This window comes from Rhinolophus sinicus, chromosome 2 (genome assembly GCF_057876585.1).
Source record: "Rhinolophus sinicus isolate RSI-liver-muscle chromosome 2, RSI-T2T, whole genome shotgun sequence".
NCBI lineage: Eukaryota > Metazoa > Chordata > Mammalia > Chiroptera > Rhinolophidae > Rhinolophus > Rhinolophus sinicus.
Window position 1 is genome coordinate 102,983,169 of NC_142502.1, and position 24,919 is coordinate 103,008,087.

The 24,919-nt window shown below is 38.2% G+C and overlaps 1 protein-coding gene across 4 annotated transcripts in view; it reads right to left on the reverse strand.

Annotated features, from left to right (window-relative positions):
• KCTD20 (potassium channel tetramerization domain containing 20) overlaps positions 1 to 18,881 on the reverse strand; it is a 35,492-nt gene extending 16,611 nt beyond the window's left edge. The window contains exons 1-3 of one of the 4 annotated variants that reach the window (XM_019738804.3): positions 18,708 to 18,879; positions 6,050 to 6,146; positions 102 to 155 (exon numbers count right to left, since the gene is read on the reverse strand). The gene's annotated coding sequence lies outside the window, so the exon portion shown is untranslated. Of the gene's footprint in view, positions 1 to 101; positions 156 to 6,049; positions 6,147 to 18,707 lie in introns of all 4 variants that reach the window. The other 3 variants (XM_019738805.3, XM_019738809.3, XM_019738808.3) reach the window with 3 other exon arrangements.
• Between the last annotated feature and the right edge of the window lie 6,038 nt (positions 18,882 to 24,919).

Here is a 24,919-nt window from a genome sequence, read left to right on the forward strand (position 1 = left end):
ATATACACCAGAGCAACCAGTTGAAACTTAACAGTAAGGGTCTACTCCCCTTCCAGGATGGATGTTCCATCCAACTTTGAATGTATATTTTCATTGCCTACCATGGTTCAATTCTGTAACCATCCCCCAAATGAATCTTGGTCCTCAGAACAGATCTAAGGGGGGAAAAAAAAGAAAGATATAAGCAAAGCACTTCAACAATATCATTTTCTATTGCTCCGGAACTATTTTGGGCCAACAGTCCTAAAAGTCACAGTAATGTACAATGACAAGCAGCAAAGGATCACGACACCCCTGGCATACCCACCAGTAACTGAAGAGACTGCTTCAGAAAAGAACTAGGAATTAGAAATACGTTAATGAAACTCAAGACTATACAGCTGTGCAGCAAAGGAAACTTGACATCCAGCAAGCCAGCTCAAGCTTCACTTCCACATTGCATGTGAAAGCATTTTCACACGTTCTTAAAGAAGTACACAAACATAATTTTTATTATTTGTTTCACAGGCCTCCTATAAAGGCCCATATTTTGTTAAGCCTTGATTATGCTGAACTGGAACAGCAAAACATTTAGCATCATAATCTCCCATCTTGGTGAATTTACATACCATCTTTGATAGTGGAATTATCTCCACACATTCCTTGCACCTAAAAAAGGGCACGCTGGTTTCTCTCTAGAACATAATCATCTCTAGTACTGATCCAAAATAATCTCTAGATAATGTCTATGTATTGTCTTCTTACTTCCAATTTCCTCGAATTATTTCTGAAGAAAACAAGGTAATTACACAGATCACTGTACATTAAGTTCAATGTCTTACCACTGAGCTATTCAGATTTTAAAAATCTCGTTGGAACAGGGTCGGGGACAATCAAACCTGACATGGACGCATCTCAAAAGCATGTTTTCAGAATGTTAGTGGTGCAAGGGTATGAGCTTTTACTTCAGGGCCATGTCTCCTCTCTGTGTAAGAGCTGGGTGGAGAAGATGTGGTAGAATGCCATAGAATTTGGTAAATAAACCAATACACCCTTCATTTATACTCCATAATTAAATTTAGGAAGTAATTACATCTTTGCCAAACCTTCATTTCAGACAGACAAATCCTAGTCCTTTCAGTCTGTTCTTATGTGAAAAACCACTACATTTCTTTAATTACTCTAATTGTCTATCATTGACATTGCCTACTTCCGTTACACTTTTTTCTTTATGCACAGTGATGAGAACCCTGTTAATGTTTTCTATGAGAGGTGAACAGATCCGTTTTGCTTCAGGTATCCTCTCTGGTGATACCCAGGATTTCTGGGAATAGGAAAGGGGTGAAGATGGGGGGGAGAGCCAACAGAGGTGATAGATACATTCTAAAATATCTACATGATCACCTTCTAGGGTATTATTAACTGATAGCTAAGAGGTTGCCACCTTCAAAACATACTCTGGGTGTGTGCATGTGCGTGTGTTTTAAACAAACTCCACTGAAGCTTTCCTGTCATGGTTCTATTGACCAACCTTTGCATGTGCAACCTTAATGTTCCAATCTCAGAAGAAATTCTGTCTTCTGACTATTTAAGGCTTTCTGGTTTTCCTTTTTCCAGATTATTTCTAAAAATACGGAGTAAGACCATTCCAGTATTAAGCCCCTATAAACTCTATGCTTAACATTTCTGTATCTTGGAGTTTTCCTACCTTATGTCCCCAAACCCATAATAATATAGCTGTTTGAATTAGCAGAGAGACCCCTGTCAGCAAGTTATTTCCACTGGGTCCTCTCTTCCCACATACTTGCTGTCTTCCTCAAAGAACTCGGGCAGATGGTGAGACGTGAATACTTCTCAGGGGCCTCTTGCTACATTTCTCCCCATGTATGATCTTCTGTTATAACTGGCCCTGGGCAGGTTCCCAAGTCTCTCTCTGTCTCAACTTGCTCACTTGTAAGACAGGATAATAATCATTAACCACACAGGGTTGACGTAAGGATTAAATGAGGTAATACATTAAAACGCGCTTAGTGCCTGGCACGTAACACTCAATAAATGCTGATTATTATTATTCCTGAACCACAGAGTCTACAAAGATCTTTTACAAACCTAATCTTATTTGATACTGAAACAACCCCAGGAGAGATATTTTAATTATCCTCACTTTACTGCTGGGGGGAAAAAAAAAGAAAAAGAAAAAATGTTTTAGAGAGGTTAGCAACTTGCCCCGAATCACGACTCTAGCTAAGAGACAAAGACAGATTCCAAACTTAGGTCCTTGTATTCTAATATTCTTCCCAACCAATCACACTGCTTCCCCCAGACCATCTTGCCTTTCATCTGTTACTGACTATAGTTTTTCCTTCTATGGTTTGTCAGAAATGAAAGCGAAAACCAGTAGTTTCCAGGGTTACTGCTGCTGTGGTTCTTATCAAACAGGAGTTACGGTCGTAATGTAAGAATCCTGTGACAGAATGGTTATATTTTTCCATAAATAAAAAATAGCATTATTAGTGTTTTACTGCTTATAAAAAAAGTACTCATTGAAAAAAAAATTCAGGGGCTGGCCCGGTGGCTTAGGCGGTTGGAGCTCCGTGCTCCTAATGCCAAAGGCTGCCGGTTCGATTCCCACATGGGCCAGTGGGCTCTCAACCACAAGGCTGCGGGTTCAACTCCTCGAGTCCCGCAAGGGATGGTGGGCTCTGCCCCCTGCAACTAAGATTGAACATGGCACTTTGAGCTGAGCTGCCGCTGAGCTCCCAGATGGCTCAGTAGGTTGGAGCGCGTCCTCTCAACCACAATGTTGTTAGTTCGACTCCCGCAAGGGATGGTGGGCTGTGCCCCCTGCAACTAGCAATGGCAACTGGACCTGGAGCTGAGCAGCACCCTCCACAACTAAGACTGAAAGGACAACAACTTGACTTGGAAAAAGTCCTGGAAGTACACACTGTTCCCCAATAAAGTCCTGTTCACCTTCCCCTGCCACCAAAAGAAAAAAAATTCAGTCAATACAGAAAGATACAAATATTTAAAAACCAACGAAGCTGTGGTGAAATCTTTGCATACATGTCTTTGGGCATCTACCCTATTATATCCTTGGAACGAACTCCTAGAAGTAAAACTGCTATGGAAAAAGGTAAATCATTTTAAAGATCTGATATGTACTATCAGATTATCCTTTATAAATACACCAATTTACAGGCTTCCCAGCAGCATGGAGTGTCCAATCTCCAGAACCCTTGCTAACACTCAGTGTTTCACCTTTGCTAATCTGGTAAGTGCAATATGATCTCATTTTAATGTGGTCATTTAAAAAGCCATTCATTTTTGGCAGTAACTTCCAAAATCTCACCTTTGGGAGCCTTAAAAGCTTTGGATTGGTAAGGGAGAAAAAACCCACGCTGGGTGACACTAGGTAACAGCAGCGATTTATTCATATCAAGCTGGTCAGGCTTGCCTGGAATCACTGGGTATTTCCCACGACTTATTTTTGTCTCCCTGGAAGCTGTGAGATGACAAGATATGATGAAAACCACCCATCATACTTTGTTGGTTCTGGCTTTGGCTTTGTTTTTAACTAGCCATGTCACCAAGAAAACATCCTTTAAGCTTCAGAGTTTTCATCTATAAAAATGGGATATCTGTTACTACCGATTTAGACAATCCTTTCTCAAATAGGATGTATGGAAAAGTCCTCAAAAAGCATACACTGCTGTACAAAGACAGGAGATAAATTTGGGTATGTGAGTCTCCCTTCTACAACTGCTTAGTTAGCACGTACTTGGTTCATCACGCTCATCCTCCACTTTTGAACAGACTTTTTATGTTCTGACTATTGTATGGTTCTCCTGATTTCATCTACCTTTCTCTTTTTGAGTCAGTGAAATTAGTGTATTGCTTTTGGAATTCCTTGAATTATTTTTTATCTCAGTTGCCTAACTTTTCATTTGCTCCTGACCTTTTGTGTCTTTCCATTTTTCCCTTTAGGAAAAAGTTTTTCCTTTCCACTTTCAAGCTATCTTTTCTTTAGCCCTTTTACTGAAGCAGAATTTTAAAAGAACAAAGGTAAACAATAGTCCTGCACTTGGGTAGTACATGTTCAGTGGTCCTGGCAGAAAATACTGAAAAGATAAAAATCACCCATAATTCCTCTTCCTGACTTTCCTCAGTATAAATACACAAATATATTTTATTTTTACAATTTACAATTCTGCTGTAAATACTATTTTGTATTCTCAGCAGACAGTAAACTTGGTTGTATTCTATTATATGGTTGTACTAAATTTTACTCAACTTCCAATTTTTTTTTTTTACATTTAATCTTAACCTGTATAGAATTTATTTTGGCATTTAGCATTAGGTATGGATCTAATAAAATTCAAATGGTTAACCAACTAACTGCCTTAACAATATATTTTGTATTTTGAAGAGTCCACTTTTCTCCACGCTGATTTAAGATGTCAATTTTATTCATTACTAACATATGACGTTTGGTCTGGTTTTTAAACTGTTCCACTGATTCATCTATATCTGTGCCAATGTCATATATAATTTTATTTTAATATCTTGCCATCATTTTTCTGTGTCACTTATCTAGAAGTTCTAAAATGATACATTTAAGTTGTCAACGGGGAAATTTTTTCTTTTAACATTTAAAATTATGTCGTAACTACTTATATATATATTTTTGCGGTAACACCAGTTTTATTAGTTTAGAATTACTGTGCTGTTTCACAGAACATGAAATGTAATGGAGATGGTAGTTTCACACATTCAGACTCCCTGCACCCATTTATGACTCCGAATGTAGTTTTGTTTGTTCTATGTAGAAGTAAAAATTTGCTTTACCTAAAAATATTACTGCCATAACTCATTCCGATGAAATATTAACAAAAAGATGTGTGGATAATTGAAAGTATTAATACTAGAGCAATTTTAATGTTTATTAAGAGACAGTGTTTAATCAAATTTTTTATTAAAAAACTAAAATGTTTACTTCAGCTATTTTAATACACTTAAATATATTACATACTTTAAAGATAGATTATATTTCTAGACTAATATTGCAGCTATACTAGAAAACTTTTTCTGTGCAGAAAAAGAACTTCTCATGATATTGCATTTCTTGAATATTGGTCAAGGTCTCCCTACGTGCCTTTCTTACATACCCTCCCTGTGAGCCTAAGCAATTGTACAATTAATCCCTAGTAAAGATGAACCCCCTTCCCCTAACTCCTTTCTCTTTTGTTTCTTTTTCTTTTCAAAGAATTGATGCTATAAAATGTTCTCCCACGTGCCATACTACTAATTCCTCACAAAGTCTCAATCCAGGGAAACCGTCCTGCCTCCACATTTACCAGCACGCGCTCTGGGACCACACAGCCTGCTTTGGGCCTTGATTCCACCACTTACTGGCTGCATGAACCTGGGCACGTGACTAACTTCTCCGAGCCTCAATTTTTCTCATCTGTAAATTAAGAATACTAATAGTATCTAGGTCTATTTGGAAGAACTGTTTTAGAGATTACAAATACTTCACATAAAGCAGTGTCCGGCATATGGTAAACATTGAAAAAAAATGTTAGCTGTTATTGCTACTATTTATGTATTCAAAACCAATTTCAACTTTACAAAAATCATTTAAAAACCTTATTTTTAAAAATCTTGACTTGTTTCTCCTTTCTTACATTGATACCTAGCCACCATATCATCCCTCATCTCAATTCCAACACCCACAACCCTCTGTTTATATCTCTGGGTATCTGTATTTTTATAGAGAATAAGTACTGGGTTCTGACTGTCTGCTTGCAGAGGTAATAAAACTCAATTATGATACCACTGTTAACTCTTAATTCCAAACATTTGCTTATAATAAACATGTTATTTCTGTAACCCAAACCTATAATTTTAGAACTAAAACCTACACAGCTTTCTAATGGATCTTTTTATGACTAAGCACTTTTATCACCTAGTTTTCTTTTTCAATCTCTCAAAACTATAGAGTAATCTCTTCAGATTATCAACAAATCAGTCAACGTATATAGTCAGCACATATTTACCAAACACTTACTGTGTAGAGGATACAGGTAACTGTGTGCACACTTGGAGGGACATAAAGGATGGAGCAACACGTTCATACATTGGTCCTAAGCTCCCACGCTTGTTAGCTGGGGATATATGCAAAAGATAAATACATTTAAGGAGTAAATACAGAATAAGTGGTTCAAACAAGTGGTTCCAGATTCTCAGGCCTATCCTCTGAGAGTCTTTCTCCATTGGCTTAGAGTGGGGCTAGGACTTGTTACTTAAAAAAAAAAAAAAAAAAAAGTCAACCTCGCAGGCAGCTCTCATCTACATTCAGATTTGAGTATCATAAGATAAGCATAAAAGTCAAAAATTCATATGAGAAAATCACCTCTCACTAGTGTGGTTGGGGTAAAAAAAGTTTTCATAGGAGACAAAATCCGAGCTGGGCTCTGAAGTAAAGATAAGATTTTCTCCTCAACTTATTTTGAAACTTTTCAAATCTACAGGAAAACTGAAAAAAATGATTACAGCTAGTACGGTAGTGCACTTATACATCCCGCAGCCTTACCCATGATTATCCTGCCTCATCAGTGTGCACTCTCCCTCTCCTCTCCTATCGCACACTATTTTTCCGAATGACTTCCAAGTTAGACACCACAACCCTTTATACCTAATACTGCATCGTGCATATTCTAAGAATTAGAACATTCTCTGACAAAACACAACAGTACCGTTTTCATATCGAAGAAAATGAACAATTTCATAATATGAACAATAAATAATTCATAATCAAATTTATTCAATTGGTTTCAGATTTTCTTTTATAGCCTTTTCTTGGATCCATAATTTAATAAGGTTCATTCCTTGCATTTGGTTATTCTGAATCTTTTAATCTTGCATCCCTCCCCCATTGTTTTGTTTCTTCCATGAAACTGATATTTTACGAGTCTAGGTCAGTTCCCACATCCTGGATCTGTCTCATTGTTCCCATACGATTAGACACAAGTTAAAAAAATTTTTTTATAAGAGTACTACATGGATGGCAGGTGTACCTTTCCAGCTGCCATCACACCAGAGGCACCTAATGCCAGGTTATCCCACTATGGGGATAAGTTTGGTCACTTGGTTAAAGTGGTAACCCTAACCGTAACCCTAAAAAGAGATGTCATATCCTATCTCCCAATCTCCTTGGACCTACTTTCAGCATCTACTGATGATTCTTGCCTGAATCAGTTATCACATCTAGGGCTACAAAATGATGCCTTTCTGATTCTATCATTCCACCTAGATTTACTGTCTAGCATCCCTCTGTGAAGTACAACTATTTCTTCACTCTCCCCTTATCTTTTTCTTTTAAAGCATCATTATGAACTCAAAGATTTGTGTTAATCTAGCATATTATAATAATCCATTACCATCATAATTTTTTTCAAATTGTCCCCAATTTTTGCTTCAAATTGTCCTAATTATGGCTAGTGGGGTTCCCTTCAAGCCATCACCTGTGTCACTTTAACACAATTCTATTGGCTTTTGAGGCCACTTCCTGGCATGAGATTTCTCCAAGCTCACTTTTTTTTTACTTTCTCTGCTCCAGACCCTAGAACCAGCCATTTCTCCTGGAGCCTTTGTTCCTTTTAGTGGGAAGTGGCATTTATAAATCAGGATCTGAGCACCAGGTGTCCTCATAGCTATTTGGGTGTCACTGCTGCTAGGCCATTTTAGTAGACAAAGTTGAGGATTTTTTTTTAAACAACCACAAGTTTACACTGATGTTTTCAACTCAAATTCAACACTACAGTTCTTCCTTACTTATTTTATATTAGTATATCTTTCCCCTTACATTGAAAATCTTGTTTCATAAACTAGTTTTAACATTGTAACATCAATATTATTACTAACAATAAACCTACTAAGTGTCTTTTTGGGGGCAGTTCTTTTTGTCCTGAAAGTATAGTGTGCTATGTTCAGGTTATTTTTTCTCTGTGTGTCCTGTAAATTAGGCTCGTTTGTTTCTCTTTATGCTCAACTCTAGCATTTTTTTGGTTAAATTTATTTTTTGAATATGTAAAAACATTTACATGGTTCAAAAGTTAGTGTTATAAAAAAGGAATGCTCAGAAGTGTCTCTCCCTTCCCTTTTCCCTCTAATGTCTTCCCATCTGTCCCCTACAGATAGTTTTATTAATTTGTTTATGCTTCATGTTTCTTTGTAGAAGCACATTATGTGCATATACATATAAATTCTTAATTCTTTTTTTCTTATACAAAAGATGGAAGGAACACCATATCCAGTCTTGTATTTTGCTGTTTTTACTTAACAATATATCCTGGAAATCACTCCATAGGAGTGATCAGAAATCTTCATTGTTTTTAATGGCTTTTTAATACTCCACTCTGTAGAAGTTAGTTGGTAGAACTTTGATAGAGGAAAGAGAAAAGAGCATTCTAGACAAGGTCAATGGCATTTAACAGGCAGGAAAGTAAGAGTGAATAAAACTTTATTTCCATATGATGGGGCGGGGGAGACCAAGCGGGCTAGAGTGAAGGATTAATGCAAAAGCATGGGAGAAATCAGCGTTACCAACACATCACACAACTCCAGGGAACCCCAGGCACACCATCATCTAAGGAGCCTCGCAATGCACAACTTAGATGGCTGTACACAACAGCCTTGGGGGAAGATAAGTTGAAAAACAAGTTGGAGCCAGCTTATGGAAGCCTTGAATTATACAGTGAAATAGTTAGGATTTTGTCTTGTAGCCAAAATTTTTACACAGAGAAGTGTCGTGTTCAAAATGTTGCTTTAAGATAATACAGCCACAAATGGACTAGAAGAGTTAAAAGAAGAGGTTATTGGAATTGTTTAGGTGTAAAGTAATAAGACCTCAATGGTTAACAGCAAGAAAGTAGTACCTAAGACAGTGCTGCCTACATCCAAAAAGCTTACAATCTAGTTGTTGAGATAATGGTAAGCACAAGCTACATAACACAGAAAAGTAATATTTTAGAATCAGAAGAGACCTTAGTGATTATATTGTCCAGTGGTTCTCTATCGAGCTGACAATCAGAATCACCAACAAGAACTTGTTAGAAAACGGGTGGGATCTGAGAATGTGAATTTTTAACAAGCTCTGCAGGTGATCCCATGGACTGGCTGTGTTTGGGAACAACTCATCTAATACAACCTTTCATTTCATGGATGAGAGACTGAATCACAATAATATCCTATGTGAAGAATATTCTAGGAGATTACAATCTTGGGGTTGGGAGGCTTTTCAAAAAATCAAGACCAAAAACCCAAAAGCTAATAAAAAAAGAGAAAGACAAATCTGACTACAAAAAAAAAAATTAAACTTTTGTATGGCAAGGGATCCTATAAACAGAAATAGACTGGAAAAATTACATTTGCAACAGACTACAAAGCGTTGTTATCACAGTACTAAATGAGGGCTTATGAAAATGCTATGAAACTAACCTAACAGAAAAATGGGCAACGGATAGAAAAACAGGCAAATACCCAAAAGAGAGTTGGTGAAGCTATATTAATAGTCTACAAAACAGAATTTAAGGCAAAAACTACACAAGATGGGCAGGTCACAAAGTTCAAAGATGTCTGTCGTCAGAACCACTTCTGTTCCTCTTTTCTACCTGAGAAGAAAGTCACAACAAGAACAGAGATGCAGGAGAGAAGAGGGCATTCCCATTCCCATGGAAAGGCTGGAGCACCTGATTCCATTCCCTTTTCCTTCCTTCTGCTCTACAACTGCTGAGGCCAGGCTAACAGGCTGGCAGATAAAAGCACAACAGTAGTGACAAGAATATAATTGCCTGGATATATTTTTCTGTCTCTTCTACTTGGCATCCCTAACTTAATGCTCTTAGTTATTACCTTTTGTCAATATAACTTGTCCAAGAACAGCTTTTGTGCCTATATGGAAAAGACTGTATTGCTGACTGAAATTCTGTAATTCTGTATTATAGTTACTTGGATTTCAATTAAGACTTACATTCAATTTATAACTGTCTAAAGGCCCTTAACCAGTTTCGTTTACAACTTTATCAGATCACCTAATTAAAAAAATTATTGTACTATAAACAAAAAGATTTAAAGGACAATATAAAAAAAACTCTTGTACTTACCACTTGGTTTAAAATATTAATATAAAACGTGACAATGTGATCCCCTATAATCACTATCCTAAATTGGTATTTCCATGAAACATTTTAAATTATAAGTATCTTAATCTCTTTTCTTGTTTTAGTCCTTCAATGGCTTATCAAGTACATCTTTAAGACCTCAAAAAACTCTAGTAAATCCTAAATATTTAAACTTATAAATCTAGTATATCTCAAGAAGTTCTTAAATATTGCAACTCTTTTCAAACTTAGCAGTTTTCTTACATCTGAAAACTAATTATTAAACCTAAACTCAATTACTCAAGAAGACATTTTAGATTAGAATCGCAAATTAATCTGCTGAGATTCTTCAAATATGTCAAATTACCACAAACATTACATCTTAAGTCCAGATGGATTTACTTTATTGATTTAACACATATCATGTGCTATATATTGTTCTAAGTACTTGGTTAATGTTACTTAATACTCAAAAAACTTTACGAAGTAGGTGCCATTATTAACCCCATTTTACAGATGAGGAAGAAAGAGGTTAAGGAAAAGTTCTCACAATCACATAATAAACAGTGGAGCCAGGCTTCAAACCCAGACTTTTGGCTTCAGAGTCTATACTGTTAACATTTACGTATGTGACCATTATGTTGTGCGACCTCTCCTTTTAGGTCTGATTTACTTCATGGTTTCCATGTAAAAAGTCTTACAGTTTTGAAGATATGATTCTAAGTCCAAGATCTGGGGTTGGACATACAACCTTTCTGTGCTGACAATGGGCACACCTACCGTGTTGCCCCGAAAATAAGACCTAGCCGGACAATCAGCTCTAATGCGTCTTTTGGAGCAAAAATTAATGTAAGACCAGGTATTATATATTATATTAATTATACGTTATATCATATCATATATTGTATAATATTATAATTATATTATAGGACCCGGTCTTATAATATAGTAAAATAAGACCAGGTCTTATATTAATTTTGGCTCTAAAACATGCATTAGGGCTGATGGTCTGGCTAGGTCTTATTTTCAGGGAAACACGGTAGCACCTTTTCTGTTTAGTTGCTATGAGAGGACCTCTAAAACAGTTGTCTCCAGATGGAGGCTGATTTTACAATGAGTTCAAATTGAGATCTCATTCAATTTTTCTGTAACTTTCAACTTTAGTGCCTAAAAATTGGGTAGATGAAATTCTGTAATTTCCACACAGGGTGCTTCAATCTCTTGATTGGATCCAACTAGTTATGGTTATTCTAACAACTCCTTTAAACTCGGAACAATTCAAAGCACATAACAGACCTGGCAAAGCTCATGGCTCCTAAGAAAAAGCCAGTCAACGAATGACAAATCTCTGGGGTGAGGTCCCTAATGTCCAGGACACTCTCTGCTTGCTATTACCTAAAACCCTCCAAAGGAAGAGCTACACAAGCTGTTCAAGATTACTTAATGGCAAACTGCCAAGAAACAGCCAAGGGATATGCTATTAGCAATATAAAAAACAGTGCAAGGCAGTGCAATGAAAAAACATTTTTTTAAATGAAAGGGTGCTTCTCCATTGAGCACGCGGGAAAGGCCATGTTACGTGTCTGCTGTGATCTACCGGCACGCACCTGCTGAGGATAAGGACGTAATACTGCTCCTCGCTTTCTCGTTCCAAAACGCATCCTAAGTGGCCGGCCGAGGAGCAGTCACTCACTCAGCCCATCGTGACAATGTTGCTTTTAATCACCATGACTCTTAATTTTAAAGTATAAGCTAAGTCTTGTAAAACACCTTGGCATGAAGTTGCGGAGGGAGCAGAGCATTCCTCCCGACTACCGGGAGGTCCTGAGGGACCACACACTGGCTGCGCTGCCATCACAGGCCTGGACACAATGGCTGTTTATGCTGCCATCTTCCTTCTTTTGTATCTACATCCATACGATGCCCAAAGTTGAATGTTACTGTGTGAATACAACAAGGATCAATGCCTCTTGTGTAAAAACAAACAAACAAACAAACAAATCTATTAGTCAATATAGTAGCCCATTTTATAGGAAAGAGCTAAGTGTTTGTACGGCCCAGACAAGATCTGAAGGTGTTAGGGAACAGATCCATGGATCAGTACATGATGAAAATTTTGAAGACAATCCAAATCACTGTGTCAGAAGATGGCTCAAGGACAGGTAGCAATTAAGTGTCAGAAGTTTTCACTGATTTTTAGCAAAAATGAGGACAATGAAAATGATTTCTCTCTCTCCTCAGTTTTAAGACACTTGACATTGACTCAGACATCATCATCTAGGAACAGGTTTTTTGGTGAAAAAAAGCATTTTCAGATTAAATACATACATGGTTTTAAGATACATCCTGATTTCAAAAATGATGTTATATGTTAGTGTAATGCTTTCTTAGGAAGGACTGTCCTTTATCTAAATTATGTCTTGACTTTTTAAATATTCATTATGGCTTTTCTTTTGTGAAATAATGATGACAAAAAATGACGCTTAACTATTTAAAATGTTCTCAAGTGCTGGCAACCTTATGATGGGCTCCCAATTTTCTCCCACAATTTTACCAGTCATGAATCTCAAAAAAATCTGGGATTTCAATCCTCTTCCATCTAGGACTATAAAAACACTTCTACTAGTTCACTGTCTACCTAAAGTGATCCACAACTAGTCTCTTGCTTAGCTCACTCCTGTTGGACAGAAATCCTTGGGGGAAATTTTTTTTTCTCCTGTTGAGCAGAAGTTTGCTTTCCTCCCCACTCCCAGCATGACTTACTTCCATGCACTGGTTTCAGTCCTATCCGCTGGAATAACATCCTTCAGAAAAGCTGAGTAAAAAGGTGCAATGCTCAGTGTTATAAAGTCATCTTGGGGAGGCCACAGTCCAATTATCTAATCAAAACATGAATCTAGGCATTACTGTGAAGGTATTTGGTAGATGGGATTAAAGTCTGTAATCACTTTAAGTAAGGAAGATTAACCTAGATAATCTGGGTGGGACTGATCCAATCAATTGAAAGCCTTTAAGAGCAGAACTGAGGTTTCTCTGAGGAAAAGAAATTTGACTGAACTGCAGCTTTAACTCCTGCTCAGCAGTTCCAGCCTGCTCTTCCTGACAGCCTAGTCCAGTCCCCACAATTGTGTAAGCCAACTCCCTGCAATAAATATCTTAATATATATTATGTGTGCATTCATACACAGATAGATGATATATTACATTACTCTGATATACGTGTATATGTGTGCATACACACACACACACACATACACACACACACACACACACACACACACACACACACACCATAATCCATAATTAAAACCTTTCCCTAAAAACAAAAAACAAAAAAACAAAACCCTCCAGGACCAAATGGCTTGACTAGCAAATTCTTCCACGCCTTTAAAAACGAAATTACATCAATCTTATACACTCTTCCAGAGAATACAAAAAAAAGGGAATATTTTTCAATTGGTTCTCTGAGGCCGGCATAACATTGACTCCAAACTTGATAAGAGCATTACCAAAAAGGAATATAGGCCACTTTCTCTCATGAACATAAGCACAAAAATCCTGAACAAATTATTAAAAAATCAAATCCAGATATATAGAAAAGGATAATACATTACAACAAAGATTGGCTTAACATGCTAAAATCAATTAGTGTAATTCACTACATTGAAAGAAAAGAAATGCTTTAGAATAACTAAAATAACATGCAAGAATATTGATATATTAGGTTTAAAAAAGGCAGGTTGAAACAATGAACATATTCATAAAAATATTGAAAATATTAATAATTATTCTCCCTTAATTGTAGGCTTATCATGTGACTTATTTTAAAACTGTGTTTTATTGAAAATTCCAAAGTCTCTCAAATGAATGTGTTATTCCTTTTAAAATGGAAAAAAGGAAAATATATCTCTAAACACAGGGGACTCTTCAAAAAAATGATGGAATTTTTATTTTTAAAAAAGCTTTGAACAGTTTAGGAGAAAATTTTAAAAGTTTAAAAATAAAACAATATATTGCTACATATGAGATTTTGACATTTTCTTATCTAAAGAGGAAATATGCTTACCAGACAAATTAGGATATTTACTTAAAATATACGACATAATTTCTCAAGCAGATTAACAGGATAACAAGATAATCCTGACAGCTGTAAAGCCAAAGCAATGAGTCAGTGCAGAGGCATGTGTTTCTTAGGCTACTCAACAGCAAGTATGGTCCTAAGTAATACCGTGTTGCCCCGAAAATAAGACCTAGCCGGACAGTCAGATCTAATGCGTCTTTTGGAGCAAAAATTAATGTAATACCAGGTCTTATATTAATTTTTGCTCCAAAAGACGCATTAGAGCTGACTGTCCGGATAGGTCTTATTTTCGGGGAAACACGGTAGGTAGAAGGTAGGACAGGTAGGCAGGCTCAGGACAAAGGATGCTGCTTGAGTCCCAAGGCAGAGGGTGCTCAACAGTAAGGGCAATGGAGTATCTGGATTACCTGGCATAGAATTCCCAAAATAGGTTGTTATGAGCTAAACTGTTCTCAAAATTCTTATGTTGAAGCCCTAAATCCTCAGAATGGGACTGTGTGGACATAGGGACTTCAAAGAGGTAATTAAGGTGAAACAACTAGGGCAGGCCCTATCCAATAGGACTGGTGTCCTTTTAAGAGATGAGGACACAGACAGGCACAGAGAGAAAACCATGTGGACACACAGGGAGGAGAAGGCGGCCCTCTACAAGCCAAGGAGAGAGGCCTCAGAAGAAACCAACCCAGCCAACACTTGATCTCAGACTTCCAGCCTCCAGAATTTTTGGAAAACAAATTTTTGCAGTTGTATCTGTGTATTAGTTTCCTAGGGTAGTAAGCAGCCCTACTAAACTAATAAACAGATACAATTGCAAAAATTAAATTTCACCCTCTCCCATCAAAGAGATTTAGGACAAATGCTTGGAAGGAGTCTTATGTGGAAAGGTCGCAGATCTTTCCACTGCACCCCAGTGCTTTCCAAAATTTTAGTAAGGCTGCCCCTGTTTTAGTAATAACAGAGATAGTTTATACCTATACTTATCATAAAGCCTTAAAATTTCAAAAGTGGAAAGGACAATCTGAATCTAAAGAAAATAGTATTTTAAAAAACAATTAAAGCCAGCATTTCCCAAGAACTTAAAATATCTCAGGAACAGTGCTAAGCACTTTACATGAATTAATCCAATCCTAGTAACTCTGAGGTAGGTACTAGTACAATCACTATTTCAGAGACATAGGAACTGATGACTACTTTATCCAAGCTACTAAATGAAGGAGCTAGAATTTGAACCCAGGAGGGACTGGCTCCAAGTCCACATGCTTACACGACCTAACGAAGTACAGCTGACCCTTGAACAACGTGGGGTTAGGGATGCTGACCTCTCCGTGTAGTCCAAACTCCACATAAGCCCTCTGCACACGCAGATTCCCAACTGCAGAGTCGGCCCTTGAATAACACAGGTTTGAGCTGTACGGGTCATCTGAACTGTGGTCATTTGAAAAAAATCCCGTGGAAGTGGAACTGTGCAGTTCAAACCAGTGTTGTTCAAAGGTCAACTGTATAATGAGGGCACTATTGGGTATATATCTTAATCGCTTTGGAGTCACCGGGATTTAAGTTTGAACACTGGCTCTGCCACTTACTAGGTGGGCAAGCTAGTAAGTCTTTGGGCAAGCTTAAGCTTTGTGTTAGATTCCTTGGCTGTAAGATGAGACAACGGGCGTAAAAGCATTCAATACAGTGTCTGGTATATAATAATGTCTACAAATTATTAAGCCCTTACTATGGCATTTCTAATTCTATGTTCATGAATATATAAGAACAGTTCCACAATGTCTAATTTAGGGACTCCAAGCAAAAATATCAAAAGGTTCTCTTCTCTCATCCCTACTTTTCTTCCTACAATTCCGAAATGCATGTATTATTCCAGTAATCTCATTTCCCATTAGAATATACTGAATCATATTAGTAGTTACATCAGTCTTATGTTCTGTCTCCCAGAGGTACCTAATAACTTTGGTAAGGACAACAGTAGTTATGTGACAACTTCAAAAGATTCTGGATGTTGCTCAAACATCTAACATTTAATAAAAATTCACCAATGTACTTATCTTAACCTTTACTGAATCTTTTTAAAAAATATTGAGTTCATAACGTCTCCTGTGATTACAAGATAACTACCTATTTGCTCTTATTTAGTTGTCCTTTTACTACTTGTTTCAAGCTTCAGAGTTCCTTATTTTGGTATTGCCACTGTTCATTTCTAAGGTTCATTCTCCTTCAATCTCCATTTTTTCAGATAATACTGCTTTTGTAGTCATGTGAAATTCTCTCGATTTTCTTCATCTCCTTATAACTGAATTTCTCTGGACCTTTCCCACTTTTGAAACATTTTTCTTGAGATGATTTAGGGGGAAGAACACTAGGCTAGAAGCCACGAGTCTTCACTCTGCCATCTCATCTCTCAGATTCTCTGTCTGAAAGACGAGAGGATTGCACTAGATAAATTTGTAATAGGTTTCCTTATATCTCTAAGCCTCATATTTCCACAACTGTGGGTCTGCCAACTAGAAATCATTCACCATTCCAACAATTTACCTAAATTTTTTTAGTCCAGTTAGTCAAGGAGGGGTGGGCATGTTCAGATTTGGGGGCAGAGGAAGACATAATCAGGAAGTCCAGCGCTATAGAAGGAAAGATGTGATATTTTGTGAACCAACAGAAAAAGATCGATTAGTAAGAGAAATCAGACACCAAAAAGATACCAAAGACAGGAAAAAAGTCTGAAACACATAGCCTAACTCTAACCGCATCCCTACACATCTATTTGAAGAGGGACTAAGAAATGGAAAAGCTTTTGGCAGCAGAGGTTATGCAGCCCTCACTTCTGCCTTGAGGAAGCACAGAAATGGTACCTCTGTGCCATCTTTGCAATAGTTACTAAAATGGCCTCATCTAGTGCTTTGCACAAAATTGGCATTACTGGGGTATTTGATGACTGAATTGTTCAGCTAAACTGAAAGCCCTCATAAGTGCTACTGGTACTGACTGCTACATACCAGGAAACCTGAGAGCTCAAGGCCATGGGAATTACATGGCTCTGGTTGCCCAGGTTCTAAGGGAAAGAGACTGAGTTAGCTGCTAGGGGGAAAATTTGGCCTAATGGCATTGCTGGTCTGATGATTCTTGAAGTAGCCCCCAGAAGGAAAAAGGGCAAATTAATAGGCATTGGCTATCTCTAAACCACCAGGGCAATATCAGAACATGTATGAAAGTCATTTCCTACTTTGGTGTCCCAGAAAACACTATCTTTTCTGGTTTCCTTCCGGAGACTGGTTAGGGGGCAGGGGAGAGTAAATCAACAAAGGGATAAGGCAGTAGGGCAGTTCTAAAAATTCTCAGGCCAGTCCTATGGTGGTGTTTCTCCAAATGTGGTCCCCGGATCACCAGTAACAAAGCGTGGCTCCAGAGGGTGCTTACTTCAAATGCATCCTCCGGAACAGACCTCGAGAATCCGATTTCTGGGAGTGGGACTGGCATTTTTAAGCAACAAATTTAGGTTTCAGAACTACTGCCCCAGAATTTGAGGGAGGGTAGGTGAGGGTGAAGTTCTTTGACTGGATTCATCATATTCCACTGGTATTACTACACTTTGTTTTGGGGACCATTAAAAAAATACCAAAACCCTCACTTTCTCAGGTAACAGCTGCAGCTAGTTTAACAACTAACAGGGGCACAATTAAAGGGCCTGGAAAATGCATTTTCACAACCTGGTTAAACAGTTCCTCCACAGCCTTGTTCATCCTGTTCATTTGTTCGCTGGTGTGTTTAAGTAAATCGGTTCAACCCAGGAATTTTCAGAAAGAATCACAAACTCCACAATAGAAAAGGTTTTCTTGCTAGTGCAGAGCTAGGCTTGTAAACCTGAAGACACTATCTTCCTATAAAAAGTACGGTTTTGTTTAGAAGGAAACGAGCGGTTAAGGCTCTCCCCAGCTCTTTTTCACTCTGAGCCACTGATGAAAGCTTGTTATTTGTGGGTGGCAGAGAAGGAAGACTTTGAAACGGGTAAAATGAGCGAGCAAAAAGTACTCTCTGCTCCAGAGTTTGGGAGGAAGCCCGACCAACTACATAATTTTTAACGAGTTCAATTAATTGCCCGAAAAAAAACCGCGTCTGCAAATGTTTTATCAATAAACACTCCGGGGTTCTCGTCATTTCTTCTGGAGGAATAAAGACACCAAAGGCCTGCAGAGAACAGTCGAGTTAGACTTCAGCTGTCCCCACGACTGTGTTTACGATTTCCATATAGGTCACCACCTTCCCCGGATCTTCAGCCCTTACCCCCAGCACGAAAACAGGCACCGGAACCCTTTTGCCGACGTTTTTCCTCGCGATGACTTTCGTCCCGCGCGGCCTTTCCATTGGGGGTCGGACCCAGCGGGCGTCCGCCCGAGCAGCGTCCAGAGGAGACGCCCCCACCGTCCCCACCCTTCCCCCCACACACAAAGGCAAATCTCGTGGCCAAGCCCGTCGCCACTTACCTGACTCTCCCCGCCGCGTTCTGGCCCTCGGGCCCGAATCAGCCCGGGAGGCGCACCTACACGGTGCTCCGAGAAGCCACCACGGGGACGAGCCTTTCAGCAGCGGCGCGCGCCCCCCCGCCCTGGCCGGCCGGCCACGCGGCTGAATCACCCGGCGCTTCACATTAAGAGTCCTCTCGGCGCGCGGGGCACGCCGGGAAGGCCGGGCTCCCGGCCCGCCGCCCTTGGCCGGCCACACGTTGACGGGTGTCCACTTTCCTTCCCGACACGTCCCACGGGTCCAAAGGAGGACGGTCTCACGCCTGCACCGCCAGGGGTAGATTCGATTTCTGAGCTGCGGATACCCTCTTTCAATTATTAAAGGTATAACACAGAAAAGTTAGAGGTTTTCTGAATTGTAAAATAAGCTCACGCAGCCCCAGGACAGCTACTGCTTATAGAAAATTGTGGAGCCCCGATCTCTCCACACGTTTGGGGGAAGGAGGTACTAAGAATGAAGTTCCTTAAACACATTTTGCTTGGAAGCTCTATCCTAGGTGTGTATTCTGACCAAAAAGGGGAAAAAAACCCCCGCTATTTCTCAAACCTGGAGTTTAATTAAAATACATGCTATAGCAAACAAAGATGGATTACAAATTTTAAATCAACCAGAAGCAAATAATTGGAAAACCAGTTGTATTATCAGAAAAATAGTTCAACATTCAAAAAACATCTAGGTATGGTCCTATAAAACAAATGCTAGGAAACAAAAGGAAATAAATAGCATCAATTCTTACTATCATGATTCCTAGTGCTTTTGCACTTTTAAAAGTTATACTAGTTAAACAAAACGTTATACTGATTATGCAAACTTCTATTTTAAAATGTTGAAAACCATATATGTTCATAGTAGTGTGGTTTCTTAAATTTTGAGCCAACTTCTTTTTCAACACAAAAGTCTCTAAAAACTAATTTGGGGCTAAGTATTAGGATTAAAGTCGAAATGTTTGGCATATGAGAAAATAGTTTGATTCTCATTCTAGTTGGTTGCAAATGGTTGCTGAATACTTGTACTGTATAGCAAAATTGCGTTTTCAGGGTCAACAACATTAATTTAAAAAAGAAACTATACATTTTTTCATTACAATTTGATCTTGGAGGTCTAGAGTTCATTCCCCATTTCTACTCTTTTACTTTACTTATAATGATTGTAAAGCATCCAGTACTGTGTTTCTATCAGAATGGGCTAGGTTATGATGCTGTTCTAGTCACCTGAAGGGCAGGTGGCTCTACAGGGCAGCTTTCCTCCACGTGGTGACTCAGCAGTCCCAGCTGCTTCCATCTCTGGCTCTGTCAACCCAACACTAGGTTTCACATCAGGGATGGCAGAAAAGCTAGATTGGAGAATCCTGACAAGACTTTTCTTTGCCTCATCTGGACATTTCATTGCTGACATTTCATTGGCCTGAACTAGTTACGCTCAACCTGATGGACCTAGAGGGCTGGGAGGTATAACTTCCTGTGTGCTTGGGTAAAAGGATCATGAAAAATGATTTGGTGAACACATAGCACTGTCTCTACCACAGTGTTCAGTATCAAAAATAAATGATTTGAGTGTTATAAGATCCAAACTTTACAACCAAGTAAGATTGTTCGAACTATGCCTTTGTTTCCATTTCTACAAAATGCAATGTTATGCCCTCCAAGTCAAAAGAAGAAAAGGAAAACCTTCCTAATGTTTCTGTAAGACAATTCTTGAAACAAATTCTTCCTTTCTGGAAAGATTTCTCTCTTTAGATTTGTGGTATAGAAAATCTGGCCCAAAGGTTGGAGAATCAGGTTAACTAAATGTATCTTTTAATTAATAGTTAAGACTAAGTGGTTCTATTTTTGTCTATAATTTCATACAATGAATGAACAGTATATCAGACCTGGTACTTATTTTTGAATAGACATCAAGGAGATGGGATATGAGAAATGTATATTCACAGAACGCTGAGGTGTATGCTGATTCATATAATTTTATTTCTACTTTAGTGCATCTCCAAAACCTGAATCTCAGTTGTGTTTATATCTGAAGCTGAAACCCTTTCTAATATCAAATTGGCAGACTTGGAATTTCCAATTGTCATGACGGCCAATTCAAAAGGCAATACAGTTCATCTCATTAACTGTTATTTAAGTCTCCTTAAATATAACATCTATTAACAATAAATATTACAAAGCACTTTCCCCAATATTTTATATCACTTCAATTTCTCAACAACTCTGGGAGGTAAATTAGACTTACAAGTGAGGAGAGCACGACATAAATATCTAAGATCATTGGACTACGGAGTGGTGCTGATGAACTGAGAACTCAGATCATCTGACCCCAAAATTCTTGCTGGACATCCACTGAGGTATAGCACTTCCATCCAGTTGCTTCCTGGTAAACTGCTGAGCACTTCCAGGAGGCATCTTAAATGCCTTCAGCTGTTAACTCCAAACAACGACTTAAGGTTGACTATTGTAGAATGACAATATTTTTAAAGTTGTAATAGCTATTATCAATTATCATGTAAGAAACTGTCATACAGGGTGTCATGCGGGGTCTCTGGTGCCGCTCCCCGCATAAGAACGCAGGACATGGTGAGGCCAAAAAGGAACACCCACATAGCCATAGATAGGGGAGTCATACCACTATAGTCGCACTGGTGGCTGGGTTGGAGACACAGGAAACAGGAGCCACACTGTCCGCAACCCGCCATCCACTTCTCTCTCTGCCAACCAACCTCACTTGCTAGCTGCAATCCGCCGTGCTAACTGCAATCCGCTCTTGCTAGCTCAGCCACCATCTTCTTGCTAGCCACCATTTGCTGCTAGCATAGCCACGGCAGTTATATTAATGGCCAATGGCTCACTGGTTACAGCTGATGGCCAACTAGCCACAGCTCATGGCCTTCCAATCACAGTTGATGGCCATTTACTCTGAGCCAGCACCTTTCCATGTGAGGCCGAGAGCCTGGAAATTGCACTCCTGTCTCTGTCCCCACAGAAACTATCCTTTCTACATACTACCTCATATGTATAGTAGTAAATAAAAAACAAACCAAAAATCGCAGATTTTTGAACTCTCTCGAAGTAATTACATTCGCAATTTTTTTAACTAAATGATTTAGTTGTATGATCTCTAGATCACTGCAAACATATCAAATGAGATTTTTTGAAAGAATTATCACTTTCATTTGAAGTCCCAATTGTGCTCAAATATACATGTAAATAATTATTTAATTTCTAACTTTCTAGACAGAAGCCGGAACCCTGCATATTAACCCAAAATAGGTCATGAAAGTCACAAAGGCTTACGACCAGCAGGAAACAAAGACTGGACCTTGAATCCATCATCAACCAGAGAATCAAGAATTTTAAGTTCCTTAGTGGCTGGAATTTGCTACTAAATCTTTATTAATATACATCTGTTTTACATACTACTTCAGTGTGCTTTTAGTCTCACTTATAGGGAATGTCTCATCTGCAAAATCAACAAACAAGTAGCCACAGCCCAAAGGTATGTGACCCCAGAAGAACTACATAGGTGATGATGGCATGACCTCCCCTCTAAAGGAACTTTAAAAGGTTAAGTGTGGTTATGTGGGTAACCAATTAAGAGATAAGGGAAAGTGAACCTGCATAAAAGTATTCCACTATTAAGTAAAAAAGAAATGATAGAATATCCCAGTTTTGCAACCTCCTGTGAATGAAGCATTATGCATCAACATCTCCAAAGATCAGAAAAAGAGCAAATACTAGACATTATGTGCCTCTTGAGGAAAGACCACACCACCACCTAAAACGCAGCTAAAGGGATCAAACCTAAAGCTGATCTAGACTCGAGATCCAGCGGCCAATGTATGGGAGCAGGAACATGCTGAACTGCATGATCACGCAATTTGCAAAGTCCTGACAATAGGAGACTCTTGAAGTCAAATGGCCTCTGTTCTTCAGGAGATAAATTGTAAAGTTAAAGAAAGAAACCTTGAAAGATATATCAAAAAACATCTGTGTGTGTGTGTGTGTGTGTGTGTGTGTGTGTAAATACTACACTGTCTAGGGGTGAACACTTGGGTGGTAAAACCATTAAAGAAAAATGGAAGTGAAAGGGACTACTATAAAAGTTAGGATAAGTGTTACTTGTTAGGTGGTAGTGGCAGGGAAATGGTTGTGATTGAGAAGGAACACACAGAAAGGGCTTCTAAGGGTACGTAGTAAAGTTCTGTTTCTTGACCGACTGGTGGTTACAAGGGTGTTTGCCTTAGAAAAGTTCATTAAGGCAAACATTTCCTTTGTGCTGTCTTCTGTTTCTGTGTTTTATTTTATGATAAAAAGACCTAAGAGATGACATATATTTTCTCCATACAGAGCTACTTGCAAATGTATCCATTTAGTTCCCTGGGACAATATTAAGGTTAAATGACTCTAAAAAAGAAAAAAAAAAAGCTTTTTAAAAAATCCTTTGAAAGATATTCCACCATATAATACAATTTTAGAATTTTATTTAGATATTTTGACTTTTTAGAAGATAATGGATAAGTAGGTAGTAGAATGTATTTTGAGTGTTAGAGAGAAGGTAAAATGCAATAATGAAAAGATAAGGAGACTGGAACAATTTCTTGATGTTTAATGGTTAAATTCCAGTAATGGTCAGGAGAGTAATCTATAAACATTTCCCACTGAAATTTTGATGACGGCATGCGTTCTCCCACTTTCCCCTACCTACATGCCAGGACAATGTCTCAGGACTGCATGACTTTTCAAAAGTACATAAAATGCTCAACTTGAGATTCAAGAATCAAATAAACCTGTGTAAATAGAAGTCCTGTGGGGAGTCAGAATGGGGTAATCAGAAAATGTAGACGCATGTTACCCTGAGCTTCAGAGGCGGCTGGGTGTAAACTGATAATATGTTTATCTTTCTTTACTCCTGTTACCAGTTTACAAACAGACTCTGACCTTCCAATCCCATGCGCCAGTTCTGCTGGCTCACATTGCCTCTGCACACACAAGTCTCATTCTTAAACCCAATACTGAGAATGCTGGGAAGTTTTGTTGTTGTTGTTGTGTTGTTGTTGTTTTTTAACCTTATATGAGTTTTAAATAGACTGCATTTGAAAACAAATAGACAAGCCCTAAAATATATGTTCTTCAAGCTAGGATTTTAACCAATGAACTTTAGGCTTGGGAAATAGACTCAGGTCATCCACTGAGCCACCACAGAAGACCCTCAGTTTCTTTTACTTTGCTCAAATCATACTTCCTCTTTTCCCCAAACTTTTAATAGCTGAGAAAAGGCGACATCTGTTTACTAAAGCGTGTGTCCTGGCCCCTTCCCAGTACTCTCTGAGAAATTTAAAAATGAAAAAGAAACAGATAAACAATAAGACAAATAGGACCTAGGCAAATTCAGAAAGATTTCTTCTGCTGATTAACCAAGAACCCAAAATGTTCTCCTTGCTTATTTGATGCCAACTTGGAAATAAGGCAGTGTTTGTAAATATACAAGGTATATGGAAAGGAATATAAAAACATGAAGTGATATCAGATTCATTAGGCAGTATGATATAGTGAAAAAAAATTGGGAAAAGAGCCAGATGACCTCAGTTTGAGGCCATTCCATCTCTTACTGACTGAGCAAGTCATGCGTAAGCCTGGGTGTCCTGCTCTGTAAGATGATAACTGACCTGTCGTTGCCACGTGGTTGTTACGAAGAAGAGAACGTAATAAAAATGTATGTAAAAGCATTTCACAGCCTCAAAGCACTAGTATTAATGTCATGCACACACTCCATCCAAACCAAATTATCTTTAAAAGGAGCACCCAGAGACTTTTTTGTGAGATAAAATTGCCCTCCTTAATGTCAACCATAAATTATATATTAAAATATATTGGTTCCTTTAACATTTATTATGCAGTTTGAATGAAAATAAAAGGATGTTACAGTGGCAAAATATTTTAAATATTTTCTCCTTTTATCCATAATCACTGATAACAACAGAGTTCTTATTTTAAAGAGAATTTGATGTCTTAGGGGAATATGTAGTTCTCTATCAAAAATATCTAATTTTTGGTACATTTTTTTAATGGTATAGTAAGTACCCTCATAGATTCTCATTCTTAAAAGGTTGCCGAACACACACTGTCTCTCTCTCACACTCCTAGGCTGGATCTGGAAGGACTTACTAACTCAGTCCTTC